The following is a 24,573-nucleotide window of genomic DNA, read 5'->3' on the forward strand; positions in this document are numbered from 1 at the left end:
CCATACAATAGCTCTGTCGCTTTGCGACAGACCTGGCGTCTGGCGACAAGCGCCTGTTTGGCGCTTCGGTCGTTTTTTATTCTTTTCGAAACTCTGATCCCTTTTTTTTATCATATCCGACTGATTTTCTCTATAAATAGCCTCCTAAAATCTCCGTTTTTAATCACCAATTCTCATCAAGAATCTCTTGATTACTTTCTCTCTCTCTTTTCTAAACTATCTTTTTGCACACAAAATTTCGCATTCACAAGATCTAGAAACACCTAGCCAAGTTCGAAGTTGCATTCGCTCTAGACGTGAAAGGTTTTAATTTCTGAGGGTTTGGTCCCAAATCTATATTTCAATTATTTAATTTAATTGTTTGATTATTATTTTCCTTGAAGTTACTAACGCGTGTATTTTGTTATTAGAAAGAGATACGAGGCATCCAAATAAGTGCTTTAATGGTTTTATTGATATTTTTATATAGAAATCATGTCTAGGTTGTTGTTTTGATTCCTAGTATCATGTAAGGATGTTTTATTGCTTTCCAGTATCATGTTTAGGGTAACAACTCTAATTGCTAGTATCAAATATTCTTTTTGTGATGCTTCCTATTCTCTTCCTAATATTCATATTAGTATCATGTTAGGGTTAAAGCTTTGATTTTTAATGTTTAGCGACATGCTAGGGTTTGTTATTAATCTTTTTAGTATCATGCCTAGGATCTTGCTATTAATCTTATGCTCTAACATGATTATTTTAATTTTAATTATGATTATTATTATTGTTATAATAATTGTTAGGATAATTTGCCAATTACTACCGCAAGTTAATTCCAAACAACACACTCTTCACCAATTGAAGCCTCCTAGCATAGGACAAGTGTTTAGCCATCCATCCTTGAATTCTAGCAGTGACTCTCTCCACCAAGGGCCTACATTGAGCAATAGTAAGCTTCTTTGAAGAGAGAGGGACCCCAAGATACCTAAAGGGAATGGAGCCTTGAGAAACACTAAGAAGCTCTCTCAACTCTTTCTGGACATCAACAGAGACTCCTCCAAAGTAGACTTCACTATTATCAAGATTGGCAGAAAGCCCAGAGGCACCCGAGAATTTTGAGAAGGCTTGGAAGAGAAGCTTAACAGAAACACTATCAGCTCGAGAAAACATCAATAAGTCATCAGCAAACATCATGTGAGTTAAGTTTAACTTTTCACATCTAGGGTGAAAGTTAAAATCAGGAGATAACCTAAGCTCATCAAGGCATCTAGAGAGGTATTCCATACCAATAGCAAAGAGAAAGGGAGACATAAGGTCACCTTGTCTTAACCCTTTCTTATCTTCAAAGGAGGGGGCAGGAAAACCATTAATAAGAATAGAGTAAGAGACAGAAGTAAGACAATTCCAGATCCAATCAACAGATTTCTGAGGGAAACCAAGCTCCTGCATGACAGTGATCAAGAATCCCCACTCAACTGAATCATAAGCTTTCTTCAAATCCACCTTAACCATACACCTAGGAGAGATAAATTTGTGATCATAGCCTTTGATCAATTTAGTTGCAAGAAGAATATTATCACCAATGTGCTTGCCAGGAATGAACCCTGCCTGAGCATCATCAATCACCTCACCAATGACAGCAGCAAGCCTAGCAGTTATGATCTTAGAAATGAGCTTGTAGACCACAGTACAATGGGCTATAGGTCTAAAATCCTTAACATGAGAAGCAGAAAGGACTTTAGGGACCAAAGTAATAGTTGTGCAATTCCATTGCCTAGGCAAGATCCCATTATTAAAGAAATTAATAACACTAGCATAAATATCATCTTTCACAATATTCCAAGCTCTCTTAAAGAAAAAGGAGTTAAAGCCATCAATACCAAGATGGTTTAATTTACAGCACATGGTCAGGAAAGGAAGGGCGTTTGATCAAAGACAACCTTTATATCCAAGTCCAACTTTTCGACAAACCCATCGCTCGTAAGAGGAAAGCTAAGACAATAATGGCAACTCAACAGGAAGTCAATGAGCTCATGAGCCAACTGATTACTGTTACTGAGGCGTTAAAGGTTCTAACCCTCAAGATTGATGATCATGTGAAACAACAACAGATGGACCTCATGCAAGAGAGTCTGAGCAAACTGTCTAGTGACTATAAGTTTCAAGGGATGAGCACACAAGGGGTCTCGGTGGACAAGGAACTTCTTCCGCATAAGTTCAATGCCAATGACATCCCGAAATTCAAAGCAACTGACAACCATTACTTTCATTTAAGAGCCTTAGAAACAATAATGAGTATTAAGGGTATCGACAAGAAGGTGTTTCCCTCTCTATTCTCACTATCTCTCGAAACTGTTTGCCAACAATGGTTATTTTCTCTTGAGAAAGAAAGAACCTCTACTTGGGAGTCCATAGTAAACGCTTTCATTGATAGATACAAATGCAATATTCAAGTTGAGACCGACTATAGGGAACTTGAAATCCTCAAGCAGAAAGAGAATGAAGGTTTCACCTCTTTCTTCAACAAATGGAGAGAAACCTCAGCTAAGATGATTGAGGTGCCAAGCGAAAAAGAATCCATGAGGTTATTCATCAAAAACCTTTAAGAGAAGTACTCCAAACATCTCAAATACAAGAATAATCTCCATACCTTCAAGGCCGTCTATGACATTTAAATTAATATTGAAGACGACCTGGCTAAGTTGAAAGTTGCTAACAATAACTCGAACTGTGGTTGGAAATGCAAGAAGAACGACAATCCGTCTTCTTCCAAAGCAACCCAGTCAAATAATCTTGGTACCTTTAACTTAAGTGAAGTCCTTGCTATGAATAATCAAGGACAAACGAAACCATTTAGGAGGAACTTTACTCCTATTGGTATGAGTTATGACACCGCATTTGACCGATTAAATGCAAAAGGTATTATAACTCCTATTGGACCATTTAGGGACCCAACAGTCGAGAAGATGACGGATAATTGGAACCCCAATGCACATTGCAAGTATGACCAAGGTAAGGGCCATCTTACCGAGAACTATTAGAAGCTTAAAGAAGCTATCCAAGACTTAATCGACAATAACAAGCTACCATTGCCCCCTTCCAGTAAGAAGCCAAGTATTGATAATGCGCCTCTCACTCACTCCTTGGCCATCTCTGATGAGGAAAATGAGGTTGATCCCTCATCTCTCATCAAACCTGTCGAAGAAATCCATGCTATCGAAGAAGAGGAGGAGATCGTTTTCGATGCCGTGGATAAACTTTCCGAATTAGCATGTAAAGAGGACATACAATTGCTCACAGTGTCCATGTTGGAAGGATCAAACTTGGTACGTGAAGCCCTTGAAGTTGTGAAGGAACTTCAAAAGAAGTATGACAAGGTTCCACCCTCGAAAAATAAACCTAGGAAAGAGTTCAAACCCATGGGAATGACCTATGACGCGAAACGCTTTCCTTTTCAAGTAATCGATAAACCAGAGAAGGGTAATAAACTCTACACTCCAATTGGGATTCCTTATGCACAAATGTTCAAAATGCTCTCCGAGAGTGGCGAGGTCAAACCTCTCGAACCGAGACCATTTGAATCGTTAAAAAGGACAGATAGATTTTATTGTCAATATCATCAATAAGGGGGTCACACTATTGAAAACTGTTTTAAATTTAAGGATTTAATTCAGAAAATGATTGATGATAAAAGACTAGTCCAAGTCCCACAAGAAGAAGATGTAAATATTAATGGAGTTTGGGACAATGATGAAGAAGACGTTTACTTGAAAGATATGGTAGGACCTCCACCTTCGGTGTCATAAGCCATGGATGACTTCTAGGTTGAAGAAGATTCATCCACAGACGTCCTCACAAGATCCGGAAGAATGCAACCTTCTGTTTCGATACAACCTATGCCAACCACACAACAAGTTCCCATACCTATCATAGAAGATAATGACAATGTCAAACAGTTCAAGGAAACCAAGGTTGAAATGAACTTATGGAAGCTTTTGGCAACATCTTGAGAGTATAGGGTGGCCGTAATGAATGCCTTGGATAAGATAGGGATAGATTCTGACACCACTCCCGAGGGGTTGGCTAAATTCCTTACGAGTGATCTCCCTATTCCTATCAACTTGATCACATTTTCCGACATGGATTTACCTCCAGAAGGTGACAAGCATTACAAGGCATTAAACCTCAAAGTAGTTTGCAAGAGAATGAACGTCCCTATGATTCTTGTAGACAATGGATCAGCCGTTAATGTCTGTCCACTTAGAACTGCGAGAATGCTAGGCATAAGGGATGAAGACCTAACCCAGTCAACGCAAGGAATAAGAGCTTATGACAATTCTCGTCGTCAAGCTCTTGGCAAAATCATTACGAACGTAACAGCGGGAGCAATAGAACACGTTACTACGTTCCAAGTAGTAGATATTAAGGCTTCGTTCAATCTATTGTTGGGACGCCCTTGGCTTCATGACCTAAAGGTCGTCCCTTCAACACTCCACCAACAGGTAAAAGCCATAGTTGGAGGAATTCCCATTATAATCGATGCTTCACCCATGAGGATTAAAGCAATAGAGAATCTAATAATTAATGTGGAGCACGATGAAGACGATGAAGATCTGTGGGGATTTAAAGAAGAGGTCTCCTTAATCAAGGAGGATGAAAGGACCCCTCTCTGCCACGACCCCCACTCCAATATGATCATGAACACTATTCTAAAGAAGCAAGGACATTTTCCTGGGATGACCCTAGGAAAGAAGAAATGAATAGGAAAACTGCTTGGACGATTAAACACTTTCGGACTTGGTTTTGAACCGACTTGGGAAGATATCAAGCGAGCCAAGGAAAAGTCAAAGGCACGTAGGGACGCTCGCATCCACAAGAAAGCAATCCCAATGGATCAATATCCTCCTACCCTTAATGGACAATTTATAAAAGAAGGAGAGGATTATCCATGCTATGAATTTCCCGAACCATTTGTCGTAAATGGCATAAGGCAACCGGGATTCGAGATTTTCTTAGATTGCTACTTCATAGAAGAAATCCCAACTCCTATCCACTAGGAGAAAGCACCCCCTTGCTTTGACTTTAATGTCATGGGATTACAGTTCGGGCGAGAAAAAGATGAGCTAACATACAAAGAGGATAACTCCTCGCTCATCCAAACAGTCCTACAAAGCGAAAGCTTTGATCCGTCAAAGCTCATCACTCCAGCGGAAGGATCACTACAAGGGTGGCGCAAGACCGTCAAGGTGATTACTCCAAGCGGAAGGAAAATCTCCATCACGTTGGGGCAAGGACTGCTGTTCGAAGAGTCGTCTGAGTCTGAGTCAGAGTAAGAGTCTCTCCCAATAGAGTCATCTAAGTCTTTAGTTGTAGCACTCCCACCTTCTATCTCTTCTTCCAGGATAGTTAGTGATCAAATCCCTGAGGACATTTCCCTCTTTGATGTAATGATTTCAGAATTTAATAATATGTCTTCTTCTCCTTACTCCTTGTGTTATTCTTTAACCCAAGATGATGAGCATTGCTTAACTAACAATGAAAATGACAAAGAACTTATTAAAGCAATGGAAACACTTGAAAAGAAAACACCGATAATTGAGGAAACTGAGACGGTTGATATCTCAAATGATTCAACCAATAAAAGAGAAGTTAAAATCGGATTAACACTTAATGAACAAGAAAGAACCGATTTAATTAACTTGCTTAAACAATTCATCGATGTATTCACTTGGTCATATGAAGATATGCCAGGCATTAATAGAGAAATAGCTCAACACACCATACCATTAACTCTAGGAATGAAACCTGTAAAACAAATGTTACGTCGAATGAAACCTGACGTAGCACTTAAAATAAAAGAAGAAGTTCAAAAACAAATAACTGCAGTTTTTATCAAGGTATCCAAATACCCCAAATGGGTCGCCAACGCCGTCCTAGTTCCGAAAAAGGATGGAAGGGTAATAATGTGAGTCGACTATCGAGATCTAAATAAGGCAAGTCCAAAGGACGACTTCCCTTTTACCACACATCGATATTCTGGTAGATAACACAACAAATCATGTACTTCTCCATTCATGGATGGATACGCGGGCTATAATCAGATTCTCATGGCGAAAGAAGACATGGAGAAAACAACCTTCATAACATCATGGGGTACTTACTGCTACCAGTAATGCCATTCGGGTTTAAAAACACCGGTGCTACTTACCAACGAGCAGTGACTGCCTTGCTCCATGACATGATGCATAAAGAAGTTGAAGTATACGTGGACGATATTGTAAAATCAAAAGATCGCCCAGACCATCAAATAGCCTTGAGAAAATTCTTTGAAAGGGTGAGAAATTACAACATGAGGCTAAATCTATCTAAGTGTGCTTTTGGAGTCGCCTTAGGAAAGATTTTGTGTTATGTCATAAGCTCTAGAGGAATAGAGATAGACCCAACCAAGATCAAGGTAATCATGTCAATGCCACCGTCCAAAACCGAGAAGCAAATTCGAGGATTTATTGGCCGGTTGCAATACATAAGCAGGTTCATATCAAAATTGACAACAATATGTGAACCAATTTTCAAAAAGCTTAAAAAGAATGTACCAGTAATATGGGATGACGAATGTCAAAAATCCTTTGAAAAGATCAAAGCCTTTATCGCAAATCTTCCCGTATTAGCATCAGCACTTCCGGGAATACCTCTTAGATTGTACTTAACAGTCACCAAAGAGACAATTGGAGCCATGCTAGCACAAGAAGTAGAAGGCAAAGATAATGGGATCTACTATCTAAGCATAAAGATGCTCGAGTATGAAGCACGCTATACACCACTTGAGAAATTGTGCCTCGCATTGGTGTGGGCAACAACCAAGTTAAGACATTACATGCTCGTGCATACAGTCTTCGTAGTTTCCCAATTAGATCCACTCAAGTATTTATTCGAGAAATCTACAATCAATGGGCGCATATCAAGATGGATAGTCAACTTAGCCCAGTTCGATGTAAGGTTCATGCCACAAAAAGCTATTAAGGGATCTGTGGTTTCGGATTTTCTAGCAGACTTTCCAATAGAAGACTCGACGCCAATACACGACAATGAATTTCCAGACAAAGATTTGATGGTCACGGAAGACGATACTTGGACCTTGTACTTTGATGGAGCCTCAAACCAAAAGGGATGTGGCGTTGGAGTGTTACTAGTATCACCTAAAGAAGAGCATGTTCCAATCTCAATAAAGCTTGATTTCGACGTTACCAACAACGTTGCTGAATACGAAGCATGCGTGGTAGGCCTTGAATCAACTTTGGCATTTGGACTGAAAAAGTTACGGATATTCAAAGACTCTTCATTGATCATCGATCAAATCTCCAAAAGATGGAAAGTAAGGAGCGAAATCCTAGCCCCTTACCAAACTTATCAAGATACTCTCACTAATCAGTTAGAGAAGGTGGAATACACATATCTACCTAGAGATCTCAATTTGCTAATGCCTTGGCAAGACTTGCCTCAATGGTTAGGATTCCTACGGAAATCGAGCAAATGCCTCTAACTATAGAAACAAGGCATAAACCGGCCTATGTTAAAGCTATAGAAGACGATGAAGAAATCTAGGATGATGATGAAGAAGAAGAAGAAGAAGAAGAAGAAGAACCGTGGTATACGGATATACTCAACTATGTCACCAAAGGAGAATACCCTCCCCACGCTAATAAAAGAGCAAAACGAGCATTAAGACTCTTGGCTTCCCAATACGTACTCATAGACAACGAGCTACACAAAAGGGTACCTAAGGGTCGAGCTCTCTTATGTGTAGGAAAAAAGGATGCTCAAAGAGCAATGAGGATAGTCTGCGAAGGAATTTGTGGAACTCACGTAAATGGCAAAATGTTAGTCCAAAAGATAAAATGTGAGAAGGATATTATTGGACTACAATGAATAGGGATTTCCATCAATACGTAAAAAGATGCCCTAAGTGCCAAATCTATGCTAATTTACAACATGTTCCTCCATCTTTACTCTACACCTACACGTCGCCATGGCCATTTTCTACATGGGGAATTGACATCATCGGCAAAATCACTCCCCCAGAAATAGGAGGTCACGAATATATCTTAGTGGCAATTGATTACTTCACAAAGTGAGTCGAAGCACAATCATACGCCAAACTCACTGCAAAACATGTAGCACTCTTTATCGAAAGAAACATTATTTGTCGAGATGGAGTCCCACATGAAATGATAAGTGACAACGGAACTCACTTTCAAGTCGAATTGAAGAATTGCTACAAATATATGGTATTCAACATCATCATTCTTCTCTTTATAGACCTCAGGCAAATGGAGCAGTTTCTCCTTTAGCTAGGACTCCATGTTTCTTTTCCACCCAAGCCTTCTTCTCTGTAGTGTAGCTTTCCTTTTTCCTTTATACTTCACAGAGCTTTTCTTCTTAGGCAATGTAGGTGTTTTGAACTCAACTCTTTCACCCAAGAGTTCCTTAACATGAATCACTTTGTCACCTAGACGACTCTAAACATCAGTTTTACTTTGATTTTTCTTTATGTCCTTTGAAGGTTTCTTCAGAAGCCACCTTTTCACATCATTGGGCAAGGAAGGAGGAACCTTTTGGGTAATCACTTCCTATAAAAGTCTAACACTCCAATAAGTATCAAATTTGTCTACTTCTTGAGAGACAGGAAATTCATAGGGACGACGAAGATCCGCGGAAGGAATTGTTTGAAGTAGGCCGTACTGTCTTTTTACCCTGCACGTATAATAAAACGTCATTCGGGACAAGATTTGAAGATGGCAGAAAGTTTTCTTGTTAACACCAACCATCTTTTCTATTTTCCACCAAGGGATGACCCACTTGATGGCAAAATTACAAAACCCAAAGATCTTCTTCCATTCATGGCGCCCCATCTTAGAGAAGCGTTTCTTCCTTCTCACAAAGCAATTTGGAGTGTACTTCTCAATATTGTCTGGGGGACTAATTAATTCTAGTCTTTCCATTAGCCACATCTGTAAAAAAAATTCAATGCAAATAAATTATTATTATTACTATACAAAAATATGTTTTTGATTTCTGTAATTAAAAATATTATTTTTGTACCTGTATTAAAATTGAAGAGCCCCGAAAAGGCGCTTTTGGGTTTTTCTTTAATTCATCAAGACAAAGCATAGTCTCTCCAACTATTAATGATATTGGATTTCTCCCGAATTCTATCTGCTCCAAAACAGTTGATATGATTGCTTGACCCTCATTAGTTTTACCACTAGTGAGAAGATATTGGTTAAGCATGCAAAAAAGAAAAACTCTTCTTCTATAAACATGAAAAGACTCAGAATAAGGTCTATCAAAATAATGGCGAGCAAATTCCTTCAAATAAACTATGCTACCATCTATTATTTTTGTTAGATTTTTTTTCTTTTAAATTGAAGAAGCGTTCAAAATCCTTATAATAATATTCGTTTATTCAAGGGATTACTACAAGATCTAATGCAGGGAAGCCTAAAATAGCACCGAATTCTTCCCGCAAAGGGCTAATTTCATCACACCCTAATCTGAAGCAATGAGTATCCACATCCTAATATTCTAAAGCGGTATGAATAAAATCTAAATCAAGATCTACCCCTTTGACACCATAAATACCCCCCATGTGAAACACATCTAACTGTTTTCTCTCCTTGGCATTAAGAGACCGACACCATTCATGAGTAAAGTTGGTAAAACTTTTAGAGACTACAAACATGATTTTTAACTTTTTCAAAAGCTAAGAATATATTAATCTACTGAAATTATGAAGAAAATCGGCTGGGCAGGGGGCTATTTATACACAAAATCGGCGCAGTTTTAATTCGGGAAGGATTCGGAGTCGGCGCTCATCAGCGCCAGACGCCAAACATTAACGCTTGATGCTAGAGCCTAGCGCCAAACGCTACGCGTAGCGCCTGACACTACACCAAAACGCGTGGCGCCAGGAGGCGCTAACGTGTCTTATTATACGAGCTTTCCAAAAACCGCGTTTTTAGCCTGATTCGAGTCTGACCAATGACTTTACGGTTTTTTTTATTCCTTTTTATACCTTTTTCTAAATTTCATTTATTTCTTCTTAATTAATATAACTACTATATTAATTATATTATGTTTCGGATTTTATTCACACTAACTTCCAAGTTTTTATAAATCCAATATTTTTTTACTTTTATTTTTTTTTTCTTTTTTTTTGGGGGGAGAAAGTCGGATACCCTCCATCTATAATAAAAATGACGGAATTTTTGCGCAAAATTAATTTTCACAGTTCTTTGCACACACAAACATGCACATTAAAAAATGAAAAAATTATTAAATATATACTGAATAAACTCATAAGTAATATGTATATACAAACATGTCCAAATAATGAGTCTAAATAAAGGCAAAGTTCTATACAAAGTCAAAATAAAATGAAAAGGACAGGAACAAACCACGGCGCCGGGGGACGTACACCCATCATCGCATAAAACTGCGTCGTACGAGGAGTAACCTCTCCACTAGCTCCTGCTCCAGCTCCGGTCTCCTCGGGAGGTGGAAAACTCAGCACTAGACCCGTCCACCAAAGATTAAACCTGAGGCTGAGGCTGCGGAGACTGCTGTGATGACGAGCTAACCTCGTACATCCCACCACCACTAAGAGCCGAGGTAGCCTAACCCTGGCCTAACGACGCAACATGTCAACCCTCAAACGAAGAGCTTGAGCCCTCTACCGCCTCGGTGCGGGCAGCCTTAGAACGACCGCCTCGACTACCAGAACCAGTGCGGTGACGTCTCAAGCTAGACCTCACCGGATCCCTCCGCACCTCGGGTCTCGTACGGGTACGAGAAGGAATGGGATGACCCTTCAAAAGAAACTAAAATAAGAAGCATGCAAAAAAGTAGCAGTAATGTAAACACGTAAGAAGGGAAACTACTTCCTGGACGGCGTCGTCACGACGACATGTAGCCACGGTTCCTCATCCGGACGAGCTGGCTCCGGAAGGCATCTATGCACCGTGCAATCGCCGTGACCACCTCACGCGAGAACTATCTAGAAAATAAAGTCAGTAAAGATGCATAACATATGTGGACAAAAGTTGCAAATAATTAATCTTACCCGAGCCTGATGGCGAGGGATCGACCACTCCACGAAGCGCTCACCCTCAGGAGCTTGAGGAATCATCTCCTTAATCGGCCCGTATAACCCCTGATAATGAATAGACATACGAGGTGGCACGAACTCAGTAGGCTCAGCTTGACAAAAGCAAATCGAAGTCAGGAAAGCATTACTTGGGGGCTACTTAACGAAAGGTAAAAGTTGAACATCATACCGCCACCTCCTTAGCCAGTACAGGGACTGGAGCTAACAACGACAGTAGCTCCTCCTCATAAAACCGCCCAGGGATCGTATAAGATCGCCAAAGGGAACCAGCTCTCTCAGACATGCTCACCAACCTCGCAGCGTTGAACATGTAACGCGGTAGAGGAGCAGGAACGACAAAGGTGTCCGAGGAATGCTGAATAGAAACTCTCTCTCCAAGATACGCGATCGCTCCATATGTCCCTAAGAAATTGCGGCCTCAGCAGTATACTGCGCAACTAGTCTAGGGACAACAAAACCGACCCACGACCAGTACAACATGTTAGGCCCCTGCAAAGAACGCCTATCAGATAAGAATCTGTTGAAGGTAATGCAAAGTACCCAAATATACAAAGAATCGTACCGAGATGATCCAACCTCGGATGTAAGTAGTGGACATCTCAGCACGGCGGCTTCCCCAGGAAGCACTCATTGGAAACCCACGCGGCGATGGTCTCGCCGGTGCAACTGAGGGAAAGTACTCGTAGAACCAGATCTACAAAAAGGCAAAAATCATCAGCAAGTGCTAATCAAAGCTTAGAGCTAAACTTTATGGGAGATAAAGTATACCTCTACGACCCTCCAAAAGCCGGATAGAGCGACGTTCCCCGTGAAGGACTAGTGTCGACACGAGTCTCGTAACGCTCGAATGAGGTCAGCATAGGCCAAGCTGGCCCAATGATAAGTCTCGATCAAGTGTAGATCACGAACTGCAGGCAGGTAGTAAAGCATCACTCTACTACCCTTGTCAGGGAAGAACATCCCTGACAGCAGGATAAGTACAAAGATGCGCACCCGCTGCTCTCGGGTGGTCGCATCGTCATCAAAAGATGCTGCAAGAGTCGAATGACAAATCCCCTTCGCGCTAAATTGGGTCGACTCTACCTCAGCACGAGCCCGAACAACAATCAGACCCAAGAGCTCCTTGACCTCGGGAGAGAAGACGCTGATCTCGTTGTCAAACGGTAGCGTAACAGAGCTAAACTCCAGTCCCGTAATGAGACTGAAGTCGATCGGGGTGACCATCATCTCACCCCAAGGAAAGTGAAAAGTGTTGGTGGTGTCTTAAAATAACTCCACCAGAGCACGAACCACATGGTGACCCCCGCTAGAGGCAATCATAGCCTCTGAGGTCTCGTAAAGCGCAGTCATTCCGCAAGAATCCCATAGAAGTCTCGCCTCGTCTTCATTGCCGATGTACATCATTTTAAGGTCGCTCAAAATATCGCAACCTGAACCATGGCAGCGCGTCCTACCAACAGTGATACCCTGTCGCACCCTCTCAGAAATGTGGTGAACAAGAGAGAAGTACAGAGTCCGCTCGTCCCACTAAGGGAGTCGGCTAAGAAAAGTGGACGGATCGGCATCGTCCTCTACGGGCTCGTGCTCCCGTCAAACGTCTCGGGACCGTGAACCCGAACCTCGCTGTCTAAATGTGCTACATTGTACAAAATTATCATAAATTAAGGTTCTACAGTATCTAAGGTTCGCCTAGCCGCATGATACTATGTTCGTAAAAAAAAATAGAGTACGTAGTACTAAAACAGAGCACAAATTCAAATTGAGCATATACGACATTTTTCAAGCATTCAAACAATTTCTTGCAATACTATAGTAATTATTGTGACAAATTGGACAAGAATTGCTAGCAAAAACGTCAAGAACAAGCCACATTGTCTTCCCAACCTTAAGAGGTCCAACAATGGTTATTTATTCGTTTCTTCACCAAATTGAGTCAAACATGTCTCAAATTACTATCAAGACAATATATAAACATAATCAAGCAAATTCATGGCATAAAATTTAACAAACAAAGAGAATTAAGCAATTTAAGTTTCGAATTTTTAAGAAATTCGTGAATAAATATGTGCAAAATTTATTAAAACCAGGGTGAGTTTGAAGAAAAATTACATAGATCTGGAAAATGGATGGAATAAGCTTTGATTTGCAACAAATTTGAGCGAATTCGGTTGAGAAACGAGTAAGAACGAGCCAAATGAAGTTCTGAGCGAATTCTCGAGCAAAACACGAGTAGCAGCAGTAGAAATGAAGAAGAGAAGGGTATTTATTAAAAAACCTGACTCTAGCGCCAAGTGACATACCTCAGCGCCAGTTGATAAGGCTTAGCGCCTGGCGCTATTGCCAGCGTCTGGCGCTACATCTAAATATGCGGCGCTAGCGTTATTTCAGTGGCGCCAGATTACCCAGTCACTCAGTGCAGTTATTCCAACCTCTTGTAGTATATATTTGGATTCCTTGGTACGCTAGTTAGCCTCTCTAAGCAATTTGACATGATTTTAGTAATCGGCTTGATTACAATTAAGTAAAGTGATCGACCTGATGAATGATCCTCTCACTTAGCTTAAAGTAACTAAGCATTGGCTCATTGCAAAGCACCGACATAATGGTTCATTCAGTAAAACACCGACAAGTGTGGGTCTTCGGTAATTTTCCTTGGAATATTATCGCAACAAATGAGGATAGCTTTAAGCGAGGATATATTCGGCAGCGTTCTCTAGTTTGCGGAGAGTTGTCACTAAATGCTAGAAGGTGGTTTCAAGCGAAGCAATCTTTGATGGGGTTCTCTAGCTTGCAGAAGTCTATCATACATTGGAGGTAGTTACAAGCGTAGCAGTCTTTAGGCAGCATTCTCTAGCTTGTAGGAGGTCGTCGAAAATATAAAAATACCATAATGCGACAGCAAATCGGTTACCTACAGAGACGTGTGCTCGACGGTGCAAGATACGCGGTTCTTAACTCTTTTATTTGTTTTAAGTAACGCTAGTTTGCAGGTATCGGCGTTACAAGAAAGATTTAGAATCACAGAATGTTCTGAATCATTCTTCGTCCTTATCGATACTTTGACTTTTGTTTTCGAAACTTGCGTTTCTCCAAACTCAGTTAAAGTGGGGGCTTCTATAGACACCCATTTGTGTTTCCCCAAAACAAAACCCGGTGATGAGTACCTTTCACATCGAATAATAATCCAGTGAAGTGAAAGTGTGGAAAGTCCAGTGTTGCGGATAGTTTTAATTTCTTTTCTTTTCTCTCTATTTTTGAAAACCTATTTTAAGAAAACAGCCAATCCAGTTTGGTTGGTTCATAATATGGGTCCAATAATGGTGTAGTTGGATGGGGCTTGAAAAGAGCTTTCCAACGATATATTATAAGCCTAATTCCGATGAATAATGAGGAAGTTATGACCAAATTACTAAATTGGGCCCGGTTTGAGCCTTATATGCGGCCCAATGATCTAGGGGAGGGCCTAATATGGATTTATCATTTCTAATGCAATTAGGAGTGATTTTAGTCTTCTAGATTCTTCTAGAAGGTTCTTTTCATTCCTAATTCAATTAGCATTGATAAATTGACATTTGGAATTTTAATCAGAATAAAAGAGCATTTTTGAGGAAAATACGATTTTATCCTCCTGTACGGTTAAACTTTATCTGAAATTAGAAAACGCGTGAAAAAACTGATTAGCGCCTAACGCTAGCATTAGCGCCTGGCGCTAGCGTTAGCGTCTGGCGCTAATTTCGTTTTTTTGCGTCAGAATTCTGGTTTGTTTTTTTGTCTTCTTGGCTGATTTTCTCTAGAAATAGCCTCCTAAAATCTCTGTTTTCAATCATCTACAATCATCAATTCTCTAATTCTCTTCTCTCTCGAAGCTTTCTTTTTCTCTCTTTTTTAAACTAACCTTTTCTCATACAAAATTCCGCATTCACAAGATCTAGAAACACCTAACATAATTCGAAGTTGCCTTCGCCCTAGACGTGAAAGGTTTTAATTTCTGAGGGTTTGGTCCCAAATCTCTCTTTCAATGATTTAATTTAATTATTTGATTATTATTTTCCTTGAAGTTCCTAACGTGTGTATTTTATTATTATAAAGAGATACGAGGCATCCAAGTAAGTGCTTTAATGGTTTTTATTGATATAATGATATTGAAATTATGTCTAGGATGTTATTATGATTCCTAGTGTCATGTTTGGGTGTTTTGATCTTCCTAGTATCATGTTTAGGGTAAAGAATAAGTTCCTTAGATCAATTGTCATTTCTATGATGCCTTTTATTGTCTTTCCTAATAGTATCATGCCTAGTGATATGCTAGGGTTTGTTATTAATCTTGTTAGTATCATGCCTAGGATCTTGCTATTATTATGCTTTAACATGAACATGATTATTTTAATGATGATTATTATTATTATGATTATGATGATTATTATGATTATTTTTTATTATAATAATAATAATTATTATTATTATTATTATTATTATTATTTTATAATGTTGCTTGATGCTTATTTATTGTTATTGCTTGATCACGCCTTTTGTGCATGTTTAAAGGGAATTTGTACTTGTAATCACGCTTAATAAGATGATTAATAATATTAATTAGAGTTAATTTGATTATAATTCAAGTGATCGCCAATAATAGTTTTATTTGTGCATTAAATTTAACCAACATAGATTAAACAGGATTAGGGTAAACCTAATGATTGCATGTTAGTCAAAAAGCGCACATGAATACGATCAGAATAAAGTAGAGGCCTATTATTAGGGCAGGTTCAATCTCTTTTAGGTTGGATTTGTACCTTCATCCCCGAACTACCAGTCATGGTTCCGGACCTATTTGAGTTGACGATCTCCTGGATCGTTAAGGGATGTAACCTTCACCTCGTGAACGGTTTATAAGTTCCTAAAACTTATTGGCGACTCTTTTTCTCTATATTCTTCCCCTTTGGACGCCACCGTACTTTAGTGTATGATCACAGTGGGGTTCAAGCTAGGGATAACGCTTGAAATATTCCCTACACAGCGTGAGATTTTGTAGCCTTTACCTCTTTAGACTTCTCGTTGAACGAATTTTTGAGCACGTTCACACGTAGTATAGCCTACATTCGGCCAAAAATGGGAAACAGATATAACCAAATGGCCACTGACGAGGGGAAAACTAGGTCATTATCTAATCTTCCCTCGGTCAAACTAAATTTATAAACACTTAACAAACCTAAATACGAGTATAGAGGCAAGTCAAGGGTCGAACCCAAAGGAACGGTAATGTTCAAGCACTTTTAATTAATGCGCCTAAGCTAGGTTGTTGTTTTAACGAATACTACAAGAAGGGGGGGTTGAATTGTAGTATGAGAATTTAGCCAAACTTTTTGCGGAATTAAAATTAAGTTAGCTAAAGGAACTGAGAGATTAACTAAAGGAACTAAAGAATGCAAGAGAGATTTTACGTGGAAAACTCCTTGGCCCTAACAAGGAGAAAACCACGACCACTTGGAATTTTGGGAAAAGAATCCTCACTATAATAGGGCAAATGATCCTATTACAAGCTAACGACTCAAACTTCAAGTTCCTCTACGAACTTGAGACCCTGAGGAACAAGTCACCCAACTTGTTACTCTTCTCTTCTCTTTCTCTCTTCTCACTTCTCACTTCTCTGTTCTCTCTTCTCTTTCTCTTCTCTTTCTCTCTTCTCTTTCTCTTCTCTTTCTCTTCTCTTCCTCTCTTCTCTTTCTAATACACAAACGTTCACTCGAACTTCCCCATTCCCCAAATTACAACTCGAAAGAAAACAAACTCTAGTATAAGAACATTAAGAACACTCTAATGAACTTGTGTGGAATTGACACTTGACTCGATTTGAAGCTTGAAAACTTATGTGAGCAAGGGTGAGTTTTTCCAACGGAAATCAACAGCTATTTATAGACCAAAATTCGTTTAGGAAAAACTTCGTTGTGCAGCAAATCCACAACGCCACTACTCCAACCCACTAAGAAGATCATGTTCCTAAAATTAAGGAAACATGAACTCCTCAATGTGCAAGACCATGACTTAAAGAAGATCATGGAGGAGTAGGCCGCAAGTTTTTAGAAAAATGTGAGAGATTTTATTTTCTAAAGATATTTTCGAAAATCAGAAATAAAATAAAATCTTTTTGGTTAAAAAAGATAAGCTTTAAAAACTTAACCACTTTCCTAAAAACTAGCATGCACATATTTTATCTTTTAGACCAATTCCACACAGATTTTTCGAGTGCAAATTAATATCTTATACTTACATAAATCCTAAAATATTAAAATATATTTAGTCTTCATGTTCTCTGATGAAGCTTCTACTCCGAGGCTTCTATTCCTTGGGAGGAACTTCTCTTCTCTGATGAGGCTTCTTCTCTGAAGCTTCTGTTCCCTGAGGGAACCTTCTCTTCTCCAGTCTTCATTTCTGAAGCGCCAGATCCTGTGAGGGAACTCTTCTATATGGCTAGCTTTGCTTCTGGCCTTCTTGTTCCTCATGGTATTTTTACAAGACACTTAATTCTCCTGGTCTTTATAGCTGAGTACACACTTAAACAATCAAGCACTTATTAGTTTGTAAGTAAGTGAGGTTGTGTCATCATCAAAATCATTAACTCCAACAATATTCCCCCTTTTTGATGATGACAAACAAACCAAACTTACTTACAAGGAAACAGAGATAATCCATTTTATTCCTAAAGAAGGAAAATGCAAAAACAAAATACAATGCAGAATGGAAACTAATGTTTAAGGAAATAAACAATGCATAAATGAATAACTTAAGGAAAAACTGAAAAACTTGAAAAAACTTGTATATACATTATATCTGCTTGTAGAGATTAGGCAGCTTGTGAAGATTTCAAACAGAGACCATAGAATGATTAAGTTTCCTTGATAGTTTGCATCCTTTTCCCCTTTTTGGCATTATCAAAAACTAACACACACACGTATAGTATACCATAACACAGCACCAACTAATGGTTTAGTGTTAAGACAAGAAGCATGCATAGAGAGAAAATATTCACAAAGCATATAGGCAAAAGAAACATAGACATTGATCTTCCAAAACCGATTTAAAACATCGGCCAATTGTACCAAAATTGAAAGATTACCAAAAGAAATTAAAAAGTGCCCAAAATATTACAGACCCAAAAAAAATTGTTTCCAAAAGCAAATAAACATAAGTTTCATCAACAAAGAAAGGCTGCAAGGTAGGATAGTTTAGGAAGCAGTGCTCTGGTCATCATCAACAGCAAGATCCTCCAGCTTCTTGCTGATTTGAGACACTATGTCCTTGACAGTGGACTGTCTCCCCTGTTCTGAGCTTTTGACCAGTTCCTTCACGGAAGCATCTAGAGTGAGCACACTCTTCTTCAGTTCCTCCATGTTCTGCTTTGAATCCTCTTGTTCCTTCAGCACCTTCAGGAGCATATCCTTCATCTCCTTAACATCCTCGCTGGGAACCTTTGATGGGGAACTAAAATCTGCTAAACCTGTTCCTGCAGATGCATGCTTGCCCAGACTAGGAGAGCTCGTGACTTTCTGCAATTCCTCTTGCACCCCAGTCATATCAATGCAAATGGGTACAAAGGGCTCCTTTTTCTTCAGCACCCTCAAGCTCTTCCTTTTCTTCCTTCCCCCTGTTTCAATCACTTCCTCAACCACCTTTTCCTCTTCCTCCTCTTGAATGTCCTGCACCACTCCCTCTATGATCCCAGAAGCTCTCTCTTCTTCCCCCTCAGCTATAGCACCTACTTCCTTTGGCCTCTTATCTTTTTCTTCCAGCACAACCTCAAAACATCCATCTACAACCTTCATCTTATGGTTTTCAAGGAAAATGGGCTGCATGTACTCGGTGTTTTTGAGGGGCAGGGGTTCTTTATCAACAAAGGAAATGCCAAATCTTTCAAAGACATAGGTGAGAAGGTTTCCATATCCCACCTTCCATCCTTTTGGAACACAGTGGGAAAGGTGTTGAATCATGATGGAGGGAAAGTTAATTTGGATCTTTTTGGCTAGGCAGTAGATGAGAACAGAGTCAAGCTTTTTGGCACTGTCTCTCTTTTGGGTTCGAGGGATAATATCATTGAAAACGAATTTTAGCAGAATTTTATCAAGAGGGGTTGGGTCATTGTGATTTATGTAGGTTTCCTCCGGGTCTCCACCTAGAAACTCTACTATCTCATCAATATTTGCATCAGGAAGAGGGTTCCTTATCACATTACTCTTAAAATACAAGTCATATCCAGTATTAGGAACATCAAACAACTCAGCCAAATACATCGCATCAAACTCAATTTCTTTTTTCATACACACAGCAGCGAATAACACCTTTAGAGTAGTTGAAACTTTTGCAAAAATCCCTCATAGCATCAACATACATACTCCGATTAAAGCATTCACTTAAAAAATTAACGCAATTTTGAGCTTCAATCAAATCAAGCAATTCATACAATTTAACAGACTTACACCAAGGAAGATTAATAGTCAAACCTGTCACAAAGTGATCACTGATCTTCTCTTGCCATTTCATGGCTGCAGGCTTGTCTCGGTAATTGAACCCTAATTCCGGAGCGGTTTCTTCTTCTTCTTGCATGTCATCGGACTTCCTTTTTCGAGAAGACTGGGATTCGGTAGTTGAATCCACTTTTGGAGGCTCTTGGTCATCAATGGGGTTAATTTCCGGTGGGATTTCCATGGTAATTTCTGGAATTGGGTTTGTGTTAAGGTCAGCTTCAATTTGGGTTTTTGGAGAGGTAGACATTGGAGAGTAGTTTTGATCGGAGTGATGAGAAAGAAGGTAATTTTTGTGTGGTGTAAATTTGTGTAAGGCTGACATCTTTTATGGTGGAGGTAAATTGGTGAAGTGAGGTGTCGCTTGGGAGGTGAGGTGAATTTAGTTGATTTGACACTCATATTTATTGCTTAGGGAAACGCAAACCGTGTTTCAAGAGATTAGTGTAAGTGGGCTACTTTTTGAAAAAAAGATAATGATGAAATTATATGCATTCATCCGATTTATTTGTGTTTAGATAAATAGAATTTGGAATTTTGAAAGATAGATAAACACAACAATTTTATCTTTTGAATATTATCAGTAAAGAACACTTGCAAATACAACTTGATACACGGAACAAATCAACAAGGCTCATGCAACCAATTTTGGACTTTTCATATTCTATATCTTTCAAATTTACATGCCCTTAGTAAATATTACTCCTGCTTACAACCTGTCTTAACTATGTAACTAAACATATAACACTTGTGCACAGTATACAACAGATTAAGCATGTCAGTTTGAGCTTCATACCTGAGGGAACTTGATGCATTTTTCTCAGTATAACTTAATCATCCCAAGTTCCATTCTCATCTTCTCATGCCTTTCTCTATTCAAGGGTTTTGTTAATATATCTGCAATTTGATTGTCCGTTTGGCAGAAATCTAATTTAATCAAACCCTTTTCAACATTATCCTTAAGGCAATGATGCCTTATATGAATATGCTTAACTCTTGAATGATGGACTGGATCTTTAGATATGCAAATTGCACTAGCGTTATCACAGTAGATAGTAATGCAATTAAATTTAATACCAAAGTCACGTAACTGTTATTTTATCTAGAGGACTTGAGAGCACAAGCAGCTGTTGCTACATACTCAGCCTCTGCAGTAGACAATGCAACAGTATTTTGTTTCTTGGAACCCCAAGAAAGAAACTAGACAAGAGCCAAGGAACTGAACCATACCTGAGGTGCTTTTTCTATTGACTAGGTCACCTGCATAGTCAGCATATGTGAATCCTCTAAGCATAAAGTCATCACTTCTAGGATAGAACAGACACAGGTCATCTGTTCCTTTGAGGTATCTCAAAATTCTCTTAACAGCCGTTAGATGTGATTCTTTAGGATTAGACTGAAATCTAGCACACAATCCAACACTAATAGAAATGTCAGGCCTATTGGCTGTTAGATATAGCAATGAACCAATCATACCTCTGTAAGTGGTTTGATCCACACTTGTTCCTTGTGGATCCTCATCAAGTCTTGTTGCTGTTCCCATAGGTGTATGATTTGTCTTGGCATTCTCTATGTTGTACTTCTTAAGAAGTTCCTTGACATACTTCTGTTGGTGAATCATTATTCCTTCAGCTGTTTGCTTTATTTGAAGTCCAAGGAAGAAATTTAATTCACCCATTATGCTCATCTCAAATTCACCACCCATTAGCTCAGCAAAGTACTTGCACAAACCATTGTTAGTAGCACCAAATATAATATCATCTACATAGATCTGCACAACTAACAAATTAGTTCCTCGAGATTTAAGAAAAAGAGTTTTGTCTACTTTTCCTCTTTTGAAATCATTTTTCAGTAGGAACTTTGGAAGCCTTTCATACCAGGCTCTTGGAGTTTGTTTAAGTCCTTAAAGAGCTTTATCAAGCTTAAAAACATGATTTGGAAATTTAGGATTTTCAAAACCTGGAGGTTGTTCAACAAACACCTCCTCATTTAAGAAACCATTTAGAAAAGCACATTTCACATGCATTTGATAGTGTTTAAAACCCATAAAAGAAGCAAAAGCTACTAGGATTCTAATAACCTCTAATCTAGCTACAGGAGCAAAGGTTTCATCGAAATCAATACCTTCCTGTTGGTTGTAGCCTTTCACAACCAATCTAGCCTTGTTCCTTACTATGGTGCCATGTTCATCAAGCTTGTTCCTGAACACCCATTTGAGCCCAATTACTTTCTTTCCCTTAGGCTTTGGTTCAAGGTGCCAGACTTTGTTCCTTTCGAACTCATTGAGTTCCTCTTGCATGGCCACTATCCAATCAGCATCTCCCAAGGCTTCTTGATGATTTCTTGGCTGTAGAATGGACAGAAATGCATGGAATGTGCAGTAGTTCCTCATCTGTGATCTTGTTTGAATTCCTTTTCCTATATCACTGATAATTAGATCAGTTGGATGGGAATCTCGATACCTGAATGGCCTGGGTTGGAATTCCCTTGCTGGAACTCCAATTTGAGGAGCTTCTGTTTATGTTCCTTCTACTTCTTCTGCTTGTTCCTCATTCGCCTGTTCATCTGGTTGAGGAACCTCTCCATTTTCTTGATGTTCCTCTTCTGGAGCAGGCTGCTTTTCCTTGGTTTGCTTTTGAGTCTCCTCTTCATCCCTGTCTCTTATCAATCCAATTTCAAAATCAATATCATCTTCTTGTTCCTGTACACTCACAAACTGGTTAACTTCATCAAAGATTATATGAATGCTTTCCTCAACACACATTGAGCTTTTATTGTAGACTCTATAAGTTTTGCTATCAGAGGCATATCCTAGAAATATAGCCTCTTCACTTCTTTCATCAAATTTCCCTAGGTTTTTCTTACCATTGTTATGTACAAAGCACTTACAACCAAAGGCTCTAAGATGAGATATGTTTGGCTTCCTTCCCCTGAATAGTTCATAGTGAGTCTTGTTGATGATACTTCTGATTGTTACCCTGTTAAGGATGTAACATGCTGTATTCACGGCTTCAGCCCAGAAGTTCCTTGGCAATCCACTTGCAATCAACATCGTTCTAGCCATTTCCTCAAGGGTTCGATTTTTCCTTTCTACAACTCCATTCTGTTGGGGAGTCCTTGGAGCTGAGAAGTTATGATTCATGCCATTTTCCCTGCAAAACTCATCGAATCTTGAGTTCTTAAATTCAGTTCCGTGATCTTATCTGAGATGGACTATGGAGTGACTACTGATTTTCTGTATTTTCTTGGCAAAGGCAACAAACTCGTTAAAAGTTTCATCTTTACTAGCAAGAAAAACATCCCAAGTGAATCTAGAATAATCAACAACAATAACCAAAACATATTTCCTGCCACTCCTGCTTTGAATTCTCATGGGACCACACAAATCCATATGGATTAATTCCAAAGGCTTTGTAGTGCTTAACATTTTCTTCAATTTAAAAGATGAGCGAACATACTTGCCTTTCACACATGCATCACAAACTTTGTTCTTTAGGAACTTGATAATAGGAAGTCCCACTACCAAGTTCCTTGACCTCAGCTTGTCCAGTAATGAAAAGCTAGCATGTCCAAAACGTTAATGCCATAGCAGGGGATCATATTCAACAACACTCAGACATGTAAGGTTGTTCCTTGGGATTAAGTTGAGGTCAACTGTATAAGTGTTCCCTCTTCTTTTACTCCTTCTAGAACAACCTTTCCTGACTTGTTGTTGATGATGCTGGAAGAATTAGAAGTAAAACTTACAGAGTTTCCTTTATCACAGAATTGTGATATACTGAGCAAATTGTGCATTAAGCCCTCGACCAGGAACACATTATCAATGGAATGAGATTTAGATCTTCCAATTTTTCCTTTTCCAATGATCTCGCCCTTCTTATTATCCCCAAAGGTTACTGTTCCTCCAGGGTAGTCTTCTAGTGAGAGGAATTTTGATTTATCACCTGTCATATGCTTCGAACAACCGCTGTCAAGATACCACGAGTTGTTCCCCCTCACTAGGACCTGCAAGAAAACTAAGCATTAGGATCAGGAATCCAGGTTTCCTTGGGTTCCTTAGACGTGGATGGAATATCAGTTTTCTTGACCCACACTTGTTTTACATTTCTTTTATTAGCTTCTTCTCTTATCCTACACTGTCCATATAGATGTCCAGTCTTACCTCAAAAAGTGCATACCTTCATGCTAGGAAGCTCAACATATTTCTTTTGCTTACCTTTCTTCTTGGTCATATAACCAAGGCCTTCAGTTCTTTTTCCTTGAGCTTCGGCTACCCACTTAGGTATGACTTTTGGGTCAATACTTCTATCCTTTCTAGCATTCAGTTCCGATTCAAGTTGATCCTTTTGGGTTTTTAAAGTAGAAAGCTCATTTTTCAAATTTTCAAAATCAACATTGAATTTAAGCAACTGATCGCTTGAGGAACTGCTAGAACTGATATCAGAATTTATGAGCTTATATTGAGTTAATTCAACATTCAGAAGAATACTTTCATTCTTAATTCTATCAGCTATCTCAATTATGTGTTTGTATTTAAAATCAAGCTCTCTTAATTTGCTTTGAGACTTGGCATAGGCTGTTTCCAACCAAGCACCATGTTCTTTGCAAACCTTAAGAGCTTTTTCACATTTGTTAAACTTTACACATGTATCTCTAAAGAATTCTTCTTCTTCTAGACATATATCTATTAAGACATCTTTAGAGAGAGTTTTAAGCTGTTTAGGATCAAGAAATACCTCTTTCTAGAGTTCCTCAAGGTAAGCCTTTTTATCATCTGATTTGGCCATCAAACAAAGATTGACCGTCTCTTCTTCTGGTTGGTCATCATCTTCTTCTTCACTCTCTGAGTCTCCCCAGGCTGCTATCATGGCCTTCCTCATGTCTGACTTCTGACAGTTTACTTTGCTGAAT

Source organism: Chenopodium quinoa, unplaced genomic scaffold (genome assembly GCF_001683475.1).
Source record: "Chenopodium quinoa cultivar QQ74 unplaced genomic scaffold, ASM168347v1, whole genome shotgun sequence".
Lineage (NCBI taxonomy): Eukaryota > Viridiplantae > Streptophyta > Magnoliopsida > Caryophyllales > Amaranthaceae > Chenopodium > Chenopodium quinoa.